This window comes from Colobus angolensis, unplaced genomic scaffold (genome assembly GCF_000951035.1).
Source record: "Colobus angolensis palliatus isolate OR3802 unplaced genomic scaffold, Cang.pa_1.0 Scaffold765, whole genome shotgun sequence".
Classification (NCBI taxonomy): Eukaryota; Metazoa; Chordata; class Mammalia; order Primates; family Cercopithecidae; genus Colobus; species Colobus angolensis.
The window spans coordinates 186,601-198,693 of NW_012121432.1; the positions used below are offsets into that span (position 1 = coordinate 186,601).

General features: G+C 36.7%; 1 pseudogene across 1 annotated transcript in view; it reads right to left on the reverse strand.

The window, feature by feature from the left end:
* Positions 1-6,577, reverse strand: part of LOC105501957 — a 23,906-nt pseudogene extending 17,329 nt beyond the window's left edge. Inside the window, exons 1-2 of the transcript XR_001000261.1 lie at positions 6,189-6,577; positions 591-643 (exon numbers count right to left, since the gene is read on the reverse strand). The product of XR_001000261.1 is annotated as an uncharacterized LOC105501957 (transcript). The remainder of the gene's footprint in view (positions 1-590; positions 644-6,188) is intronic.
* Positions 6,578-12,093: the final 5,516 nt, after the last annotated feature.

The following is a 12,093-nucleotide window of genomic DNA, read 5'->3' on the forward strand; positions in this document are numbered from 1 at the left end:
CATTCAGTTTTGGAACTAAGAGGAAGGGAACAGTTTAGGCCCATGCCACTCAAAGAATGTGTTCACAAGAGTGTAAATTAACTCTGTCGTTGAGCACAATTTTTCCCCATGGTGAGACTTTCCCAATGAAAAAAGCTATGCATCAGTTTATATTTCAGTGCATATTTCTAATTTTCACATGGACAAATAACAGTTTGAAAAGCAGTAACCAGTCCATGAACAAGGCTTTAAGTGGCACAAGCTTAAGAAACTTCTTATGAGATTTTCCTTTTCTGTGAGTATTTTAATCATTTTGGATAAGAGTTATCCTTAAAGTTATCCTATTTGATTTTTCATTTATCAAAAGAATAAGTCACATCACTTTTTCACAGTAGAGATAGTAATGAAGGCTAGTGTCCTATATCCTGTAAATCTCTGGGGGCATTAATGTTAGTTGAAGTAATATTGCTAGTTTTAATAAGCTGATTTCTTCCAACAGCAAAAAGAAAAAAAAAAGAAAAAGAAACCTTCCTTAATAAATGAACAATATGGTCATCACACAGCACAATGTTTGAAGTGAAATGTAAACTTTAAAAATATATTATTCATACTTGCACCTCCGCCTATGCTTAGAATCTTAATTTCTGATTTTGTGTCTCCAATCCTGAAAGAAAAAAATTATGTAGTTTTAGAAAAATGTGTTAGGTGCTTTGTGAAATCTGATTATCTAGTCTAGTTGAAGAGAACAGACTAAAAATACAATGAATGAAAACTAGGCCAACATGAAAGTTCCCAATTATACCAGTTACATTGCCATCTTTAGAGTATATTTAGAAATACAGGTTATATTCATTAACCATCTTGAACTGGGAGACTTGGAAATGGCAGTATGTACATCTCAGAGGTAGAAAATGCCATTTGTTTGAATATTGTTTGGAGAACAAGAATAGAAAAAGTGGAGTTTTGAGTCTGGTAATATAATAAGCCACCCATCGTAGATAGGGGAAAGGCTCAGGTGGTTCCCACTATCTATAATGTCTGTCTTCTTTCCTCCCCCACCCCCTTTTTTTTACCTTCCTTTTAATAAACAAATGTTTATTAAACATGTATTATGTATATTCTATCCTAGGCGTTAACAAAACAGATATCACTTTGCTCTCAAAATGAAATGTGAGATAATAAAGCCCTGAATTATGACTCAGGTACTAGAAATAGAATGAAGTAGACAGATTGGGAAATAAGCCAGTAGGACTTGCTGTTAGATTGATGTGAAGACGTCAGAAAAAAAATATGAATGGGCAATGATTTCCCTCTTTCAGGCTTGGATGACTGGGCAAAGGGTGATGCAAAAAAGGAAGCTGAGAAATATAGTTTGGCAGCAAGCTTATGTTTTGTCAGGGCTTTTTAAAAAAATAAATACGAATTTCGCAAACATTTGAATTTGCAAGATTTAAGCTGGGAGAAGAGAAATCAGGGTCAGTGATGTATTCTGGAGAATCATCATCATAAAGTAATGGTCAGTGCTAGAAGAGTAGATTCCATCAACCAAAGATATTGCAGAGTTAGAGTAGTAGAGGATGGTGATGCAATACCAACTTCTAAAGATAACTGGATTGTGAAGAATACACAAAGAAGACAGAGAAGAAAAGAAAGCACAGAGAAGAACTAGAGTAACTGGAGGCAGAGAAAGCCCTTAGTCATGGCAAAAGCAGCAGAGTGTACTGCTTAAAAAACGAAAAATCTATATCGAATTTGACAATATAAGTGTCTTTAATAATAGCAGTTTTAAAAGAAGACTGAGGACTGCAGTCAGATGGCAATGGGATTAAAAGTGAGCTCAAAAATGAGGAAGCAGATCTGGAGTCTGTTGAAAAAGGATGAAAGAGAGAAGGAAAAGAGATGACTGCTACAGGGGAACCATGAAGGGAAAAGGATGGTGTTTGTTTCTTTGGACTGTGGGATGGTAAACCTGTGTTTTGTCTTCATTGCAAAAGCTTGCACAGTCACAAGATGGGAACAAAGGTTGAAGTAAGGTTCTAAAGGAATCTTGCAAAGTCTAGGCTCAAGAACACCTATAAATGAGTTGCCTTTTTCAGTTCTAATTATCCTCCAGTTCATAATCTTACATCCATTTCTATCTTAACCTTTTGTTCATTCTTTAAAATGCTTACATCTATGACAGCATAGGGAGGCTATGAAGCAGAGGACCCAAGTTGAAATCCCAGGTTACTGATATGTTACCTTGAGCAAGTTATTTGACATCTCTGTGAAATAAGATAATAATATCACCTCTCTTGTAGGATTATTAGTAACTGTTTCTAATTCATGGAGAAATTATGAGGATTCAATTATTTAATTCATGTAAAGCTCTTAGAAATGTAACTGCACATGACAAGCACTCCACATATATTAGAAATTATTATGATTCTAGGCACATGTAAGTGACTTATGTGAATTACCTCTTTGAATCCTTAAAATTCCTCTATGAGTTAGATACTATTATTCATCCCATTTCACATATTATAATGACATCAAATAATTATTGAAAACTTACTATTTTCTAGCCAAGGATTTAAAAGTTTTATATGCAACACCAATAACCAAGTTTACTATTTATAGTTATACACTATAATGTTTCCTGCCCTCAAGCCCTGCCCCACCATCTACCCCCAAATAGGGAATTGAAGAATTCCTCCATAGGGAAACAAATCATCTCAGTAATAAAGTTAACATGATTTTATATCTGAGGATCACCCAGGAAAGAGCTGAGTCCACACTCAATTATTCAGTGAGCTACTCACTCAACAAACCCTGCCCTGACTTACACAAAGAGAATCTGATTACCTTTTAGTGCCTCATTATTTGATTGAACAGAAAACCAAGGCTCATTAGGCGGTTGGGGAGCTGTCAAACATAAGAAACAGAGACTGAAAGAGGCAGAGAGAGCAGAGGAACATTTTGTAATGAATAAGAAGGTATTACATCTGAGAATGATGAAAAGAATGCTATAGAAAACATTCTTGGAAATTAAAAATATAATAGTAAAAAATTAATAGATGGGCTGAAAGAGAAAGTCGTAGCAAACTGGAAATATAAGAAAATTAGGTAATCAATCCAGGAAGTATTTGATGAGTAAAAGTTTCAGAAAAAGAAAACAGAGGGGAGGAATGATTACCAAAGTTCCTCATAACTGAAGGGTCTGAATCTCAATCGAAATAGCCCACAGAGTACCCACAAAATGGGTGAAAAGGAACCATTTCACAACTCACTATTTTAAAATTTCAGAGTACTAGAGATAAGAAGATTCTAAAAAGTTCAAAATAGGGAAAACAAAACACACAATGTAAAAATTATTCCACAAGCCAAGGATGAGAATTTTGAGTAGCATTTGATTTCTTTTTTTCTCTTGTGTGAGACAGGGTCTCACTCTGTCATCTAGACTGAGTGCAGTGTCGCAATCATGTCTCACTGAAGCCTTGATCTCCCGGACTTAAGCAATCTTCCCACTTCAGCTTCTGGAGTAGCCAGTGCTACAGGTGCACGCCACCTTGTTCAGCTAATTTTTTTACTTTTTCTGTAGAGATGGGATCTTGCTGTGTTGCCCAGGCTTGTCTCAAACTCCTGGGCTCAAGTAATCCTCCTGCCTCAGTCTCCCAAAGTGCTGAGATTACAGGCAAGAACCAACACACCTGGTCACTATTTTATTTGTTAACAGCAATTGTGGTATCTAAAAGACAATGTAAAAGTACCTTTAGATGTATGATACAAAACCATTTTCAGTATACACTTCTATATCCAGTCAAACTGTCTAATGATGAACATAGAACCAAGGGATTTTTAAACATACAAAGTCTCAAAAAGTTTACCTCTCATTCACTCTTAAAGCTTTTAAAGAATTAGTTCAGGAAACAAAGGACTGAGGAAACAAAGAAAAGAAAGGCATGAGATACAGAATCAGGGAATCAAATACTTCAGAAAGAAAATGATTCTCAGAAAGTGAAATAAACTCCCTCCTTAATAGTTGTATAGCAGGCCAAAGCAGATCTTCCTAAACTGAAAAAAAGGACAGAAGGCTTCAGAAAAGTTGTTCCCTTGGGGTAACATAAATAGATTCCTTGATAATGTTTGCATATATTGAGATGAGATTAGTATATCTGCTTCGGAATCAAAGTAGTAATAGGTACATAGAGAACTAAGAAAAGAAACCAAAATTAAGGCAATAGTCAACTCTAGGGAAAACAAAAAGTTGTACATAAAAGGAAATGTAAGCATAGTCTAATATATTGCTTAATTATTAATAATATGTACATAGGCAAAATAACGTAAACACTCAAATTATTTAACCAAAATTTTGACTAAATATAGTGACATGAAAGGGTGGGAAATATGCATGCTAATTAGCTATTTTAGTACAGCTAAATGAAGAAATAGAAAAATAACATGTTATTTTGAATTATGAAAGAAAATTCCATAAATAACTAAGAGATTTCAAAGTGCTGAAAGTGGTTGTTTCTGGAGAGTGAGAATCAAGAATGGAGTGGGTGGGATTTGTTATAGGCCCCACCCACTTTAGAACCATTTGATTGTTTTTAGAACCATTTGATGTTTTAAAATATGAGCATGTCTTGCTTTAATAAAAATTTAATAGGCTCGCTCCACACTCAATTAGCACAGTGAGCCACCAACTCAACAAACCCTGCCCTAACATACACAAAGCATATCCTAATCACATTTTGGTACTTCATCACTCATAGACAACTTTAAGCAACAATTTTAAAGGTTCTTCAGCTAAATCTTATTTCAAACACTACCTTCAGGAAAAAATTACTTTTTAAATAAATGACACTATTGTTAAAAGACAAACAGTGTGCCCTTAAAAATTCTTCAGTCTTTCACAGATTTTATAATATTTCCAGTTAGATTTAAACTTTGAAGATAAGGAAGGGGTCATTCATCATTTATTATGTTATCTCCATCCATAGCACCTCTTCAAACCAAACTGTGTATGGCTGAAGAAAACCAAGGATCTGGTAAGCTACAGACATGAGCAATACTTTTGGTACTGGAAAAGAATTGAGACATTAACTCATTACCTTTAACTTCAGAAGTGAGCAAAGAAACCCAAAGAGATTAACTATAATTAGTTCCTAGATAAGAAGTTATCTGTGTTTGCCATCTGCTTTGATGTTTGGCATCCTTATCCTATTATATATTAATTTTTAATATATAATATCCTATTTTTTGAAAGCTAACATTTAAAATCTGAATCATGTTAAATAGAAAGGGAAATAAAATTTTATATACATCTAATAATGCCTGCTCTGGTCAGACATAGGTACTGCCCTGGTGAAAGAATTTCAGGCCTACAATAGAGAAATTCAGCAAAAGATAAAATACCACTTTCCTTTGCTGTTTGCAAATTGGATCCATAGTCATTTCTTCCCAGTTTTCCATTATTATTTCCTGAAGCAGAGTGAGTTACAGCAAATCACCCCCAGATAGGTGATTTGATTATCTTTAGCATGTGGAATCTGTTACTCTCATAATGCTTATCAGCTCTGGCACAAATTGAACACATTAATCACCCCAAAAAAGAACTCTGCAAGAAGGATAGGAACCAGTAAGTTTCACTGATAATGGGAAAATGGTTCTTTTTTTAAGGAACACGTTGCTAATACTAAGTTGAAAGAAAAAGACAATTTGGGGGAAGAGAGTGATAACTGTAACAATGGATAAGGAAAATAAATTTAAATGGATATTATGAGAACTGAGGGACTCATTCATCAGGCCAAATCTTACTTTGGCAATTATTTATATTTGATTCTAATGAAAAGCATACCAGACACCCTTTGGGCCTTTTTGGGGATGTAAAATTTGGAGGAGGGCTGAAAAGTCTGAGTTCGAAGATTAGCATCTTATCTTTTTCCAAATGAACATGGATTTGTGCCTTCACATGGTTAACGCTTATCTCTATGCAGCTGGAAATACAGCACAAATGGGAGCCTTTGAGTGTTTAAAGCAAACGTGGAACCAAAGCACTGCAGGAGAAAGGCAGGGCAGGGCAGCGAGGAGGAGGACGAGGGGGAGTTGCTATCAGTAACTCGCCCTTATCCCCGTGCCCAGCCTGCGAGGCTGAGCTAGACCCATCTATCACTGACGCACAGCGAGTCTCAGGCTTGTCCCTTTGACAACAAGGTCCTTTTTGTTACCTTGATATTATGCCTGGCAGCTTCTTGTCCATGAATTCCTGCATGCACTGGTGTTCCGTGGAATGGCTGAGAAACCTCCGGAAAGATTCAATATATCTCCGGTGGTCAGAAAACAAGCTCCTCATGGAAGATGCCGTGTTTGGTTTTCTGAGAAAGACAGAGTGAGAAGCAAGGTTTAACTTCCCCTCCTTCTCTTCCCAGTTCCCTCATTCTTTCCCCACCCCCACCAGTTTCTATCCAAAAAAAAAAAAAAACGCTAAACTTGTTTTGAATTTAACATGCACCAAATGCTGGCGTGCAGAGCTCATTACTGACTCAATATTTGAACAGCACTTTGCACGGATATTTTAACCCCTACACGGTTGTTTTATAAGAAATAGAAGTACTAAAGCAAGGCTGTAAATACACTGCTAAAACTTTTCAAACTCCTGATGCTGAAAGGTCATAAAAACAGACTGTATTCAAATCACTTCCTGTTTTGTCAGCAGAGCCACAAGTAAGTTCCAAGTGGGAAAGTGACTGTTCAAAGTGGCAAACGCAGGATGAAAAGGAGGGCTACACAGCACTCTCAGAAATCTACAGCAGTGAAATATTTGACGAAAGACTGTCATCTGCCTCTGGGCTTTCTACAGGATTGTTTTGGCCTTTACATCCCTCAGCACTTGAATTTTCAACTTATCTGCTGCATTTCTTCAAATGCTGATTTGTGGTAACTCAAATTATCTTAAGAGGAAGTCACCAAGGAGGAGCCCAAGAACTAGCTAGAAGGTGTCAGAAGCTGCATTTAGGGGATTGAGAGTGGTGAGAGAAGTCTTGGAGCAAGAATGCAGGACACCAGGGTAAAAGCCCAGTCCGCAGAATCCTTCCCTAAGCACTTTGAACACGACGAGGTCAAAAACACCTCATTTGATTGGTTGAGCCTTTGGAAACCCAGTGGTGTCACCCACCAGAAGACCGAAAGCTTCAGAGTGCTCACACACAGTCTTTCTCCTGGGAAGTGGTCTTTAAGAAGGTATCTAATCCTTTATCTAATACTGGGTTGTTAATAATAGCATCCAACTCATGGAGGAGTAGTGAGGATCAAATGAGTTAACTCATTATAAGTCTCTTAGAAATATGTCTGTTTAAACCGTCCCCTTCTAATTGAGTTCCCAAACTGCCCTCTAAGCATTCAAAACACTCCCCAACTCCGTTTGTTTTTTGTTTGTTTGTTTGTTTTTGGTTTTTGAGATGGAGTCTTGCTCTGTCGCCCAACCTGGAGTGCAATGGTGCGATCTCCTCTGACTGCAACCTCTGCCTCCTGGGCTGAAGTGATTCTCCTATCTCAATCTCCCGAATAACTGGGATTACAGGCACCCACCACCACACCTGGCTAATTTTTATATTTTTAGTAGAGACGGGGTTTCACCATGTTGGCCAGGCTGGGGTTGAACTCTTGACCTCAAGTGATCCACCCACCTTGGCCTCCCAAAGTGCTGGGATTACAGGCATGAGCCACCATGCCCAGCCCCCAACCCCCTCCCCCAACTCTCTTTTATAAATATGTTTTGTTCTCACTATTCTTAGAGCCGGTGCTTTTACTCAAGGGGAAAATGGAACAGCTGGATAGGCAGATTGCCATGGATGACTCTGCCCTTAATGAACTGTGTGACTTTGGCTAAAATATAAGCTGCAGTTTGCTCATCAGTAAAATGGGAACAACGAATTTTATCTCATAGGGTTGTAGTGAGAATAATATAACTAATGTTTAAAAAGTGCAAGCCAGTCCTTTCTGCAAAATAATAATAATAATAAAATAACAAAAACAATCTTCACTTTATTCATGGACGTTGAAATTTGAGTTTCATATCATTTTCACATGTCATGAAATACTATCCTTCTTTGAATTTACTTTAACCATTTAAAAACATAGAAGTTATTGATAGCTCATGGGCTGCACAAAACAGGTGGGTAGGGCTGGGTTCGGCCACAGGCCCTATTTGGTCAAGCCCTGATTTATCTTCTCTGCCCTTCACTCATCCTTGGATAAGGTCTTTTTGCTAGTTCTCTACTCACGTCTCTATCCAACCAGCCTTCCGTTTCCTTAGATTGGCTCTGACAAACTTTTGCTTGTATTACCATCTTCCATTTTTCCCTTTAGAGCTCAACTCAAATCATTCATTCATTCATGTGTACATCTATCTGTTTTTGTTTCATTTTAACCCAAACCAAAAATGGCCAATAATGTATTCATCTATCGAATAAATGTTCAGTAAGAGTCGCTGTTGGCTATTCTGCTAAGGAATACTCCTGACATGACTTTCTCTTGGAAAGCTGCTGCTAAGACCTCCCTTAACTGAAACTTGGTCTTCTGAGACTATCACCTCCCTTGTCTGCTGTCAAATATTCTCCAACAGAGCCTGTTCTTCATGTGGATCCCATTGAGGACTTCCTTTCCATTCCCACTATTTCCACCCTACTTGAGATTCTCTTTATTTTTCACTTATTGTGCTATTTAAAAAAAGAAAAGAAAAGAAAAAAACAACTTTTAACTTCAAGGGTACATGTGCAGATTTGTTACATAGGTAAACACGTTTCATGGGGGCTTGTTTTATGGATTATTTCACCACTCAGGTATTAAGCCTAGTACCCATTAGTTATTTTTCCTGATTCTCTCCCTCTTCCCACATTCCACCTCCAATAGGCCCAGTGTGTGTTTTTCCCATCTAATGTTTCCATATTTTCTCATTATTTACCTCCCACTTATAAGTGAGAATATGCAGTATTTGGTTTTCTGTTCCTGCATTAGTTTGCTAAGGATAATGGCCTCCAGTTCCATCCATGTCTCAACAAAGGACATGATCTCATCCTTTTTTATGGCTGCTTAGTATTCCATGGTATACATATATCACATTTTCTTTGTCCAGTCTGTCATTGATGAGCATTTAGGTTGTCTCCATGTATTTGTTATTGCATATAGTGTTGAAACAAACCTTCACATACTTGTGTCTTTATAGCAGAACAATTTATATTCCTTTGGGTATATACCCAGTAATGGGATTGCTGGGTTGAATGGGATTTCTGTCTTTAGGTCTTTGAGGAATCGCCACACTGTCTTCCACAATGGTTGAACTAATTTACACTCCCACCAACGGGGTATAAGTGTTTCCTTTTCTCCACAACCTTGCCAGCACTTGTTATTTTTTTACTTTTTCATAATAGCCACTGTGACCGGTGTGAGGTGGTATCTCATGGTAGTTTTTATTTGCATTTCTCTAATGATAAGTGATGTTGAACTTTTTATTCATATGATTGTTGGCTGCATATATGTCTTCTTTTGAAAAGTATCTATTCATGTCCTCTATCCACTTTTTAATGTTTTTTTTCTTGTAAATGTATATAAGTTCCTTATAGATGATGGATACTAGACCTTTGTCAAGTGCATAGTTTGCAAAACTTTTCTCCCATTCTGTAGGTTGTTTATTCTGTTCATAGTTTTCTCTTGCTGTAGAGACGATCCTTAGTGTAATTAGTTCTCATTTGTGAACTTTTGCTTTTGGTGCCTTCGTCATGAAATCTTTGTCCATGTCCTGCATGGTATTGCCTAGGTTGTCTTTCAGGGTTTCTATAGTTTTGCGTTTCATATTTAAGTCCTTAATCCATCTTGAGTTAATTTTTATATATGGTGTAAAGAAGGGGTGCAGTTTCAACCTTCTGCATTTGGCTGGCCAGTTATCCTATACTGTGCTATTTTTTTAATTGGGTTTCCTGCTTTAGGAATCACACAGATCCTAACCAATTTTATTGCCACTGTCAACTTCATGTTTCTTTTTCTTTTTTTTAAAGTAAGTTTAGATAAAGACACTCTTTTCTTTCTCTCATAATATTTAGTCTCCCCACTGACCCCCCCCAAGTCAAGTACAAGATCCATTCTGGAGCTCCCCCAATAATTATCCAGAATTGTGTCTCGTTTATCTCTAGTTTTGCATTTATATCCCCTTCAAATTGTGCTGCTTCTCTGGATACGTTCCTATGCTTTTTTGCCTACAGCCTCTCCTCATAATAGTTCCTTCTGTAACATGCTGCTTCCTTTCTTACCACATCCATTGAAAAATTTTCTATTCTTCATATGCCACCACTTTCATATATCCTTCCATATTTCCCTCAAAAAATTCAGCACTCATGCTCATAATTTCTGATGTTCTTGCAAGCATTCATCCTTGTGCTATTGTTGTTTAATATATTTGCCTTAACTCCCCTGCTTGTCCCCATGTGACTTAGCTCATAAAGACAGGAACTGAGTCACAGCTACTTCCCTGATGTGTTGCCCAAAGTAGACTTTCACTTCCTTTTTAAATAATTAAGAATGTGCTTGAACATTTACACTCTTGAGATGTTCTCTGCTATCAGATGTCCTCCATCCTTTTCATTATTGAGTAGCTCTATGTTACCAATAACACCAGAATTCTATTTCCTGAGCACTTACTATGTGCCAGAAATTGTATGGACCTTATAAAATTTAATGTAGGATTTACTCTTTGTAGTACCTCCATCAGCTTCTCCCTTTTACAAATGAGAAAACCAAGTTTCTAAGAGATTAAGCTACCTAACCAAAAACTGCAGGACTGGTGTTACATTGTAGTTCTGTCAAATCCCAGGACTAGCGCTCTCACAAAAATCTTTATATTCAGCCAAAACCTACTGCCCTGTAATTCTTAGATAGTACTCCAATTTCTGGTTGCTTAAACTAAAGAGAAGTAATCCAGTTCTTTCTCCATATAACAACCATTAAAACTTGAAATCAACCATCAGGACAACCTTACTCCCCAAAGTGTCTCTTTCATAGTTCCTAATTATTTCTTCTGCAATATAGTGTTATATAATTCATTACTGTGGCCCCTCCTTTGGAAATACTCTAACTTGTCTGGGTTCCTTTAAAAGGTGATGTTTGAAAATAAACCCAATATCCCCAAAGCTACTTAAACAGTGGAGATTTATTTTCCAGGCTTACACTAGTGTTTCCCAAAGTTACGCCCAACCCAACTTCTTTCAGATTTTACTCTGCTAAAAAAGGGTTCCACAGTCAAATAATTTAAAAAGTGCTGAATTGAGTAGCTTCCTCTGGATATTTATAATGCACATTAGTATATTAAAGATTCATAAAACCTTTATCACATGTCCTCTTCAGATGCAAATATATCATGGCTATGACATTTCTCTTATTAATCTTGCAGTCCCTCAAAAGACAAAAAAAAAAGAGGAAATCTTGTTGCTTTCAGCATGATTTGTGTTTGATTAAGTGCTAGTTTCAGCAATCACAACTTCCTTTTAAAATTGCATATAGAATATCTGTTTCATAATCCATACTGCATCTGGAATTTCTTTCTAGCTGGCTGGTTGAAATTACCGAATCTTGAAAATCTTTTTTTACCTTTTTTTTTTTTTTGGATAATTGAAGCAACAATCTAGCACATCTATCATTTGCCATGACTTTTCAAAAGTTACCAGCAATGACATCAGTATTGCTTTTATGAGTTCTTTCAGCACACTGAAATGTAATTTTTTTAGACTTTAAATTATCACCTAATTTAAAATTCTTATTTATTTTCTTACCTATTTTAGGCATCCATCCCCTATTACATATCAATTATTAAGCTGTTACTGTGTCAAAGTGCCTTATATACTTCTAACACTCTGGGGGATGGAGCTATTGATACCATCAAGTGAGACTCAGAGCAGGTAAACAGTATAAGACCGCATAAGTCCTAAGAGAAGAGCCTGGGTTCAAATTAATGTTTGATTCCAAGGCTCATTTAAAAAAATTATGCCATATTACCTCTCACCTTTCTGTGTCTTTCCAACATGAAGATTATTTTCCATGTTACAGAAGATAGGAGCAAAGAAAAAGTGGAATAATTCTGTGTTC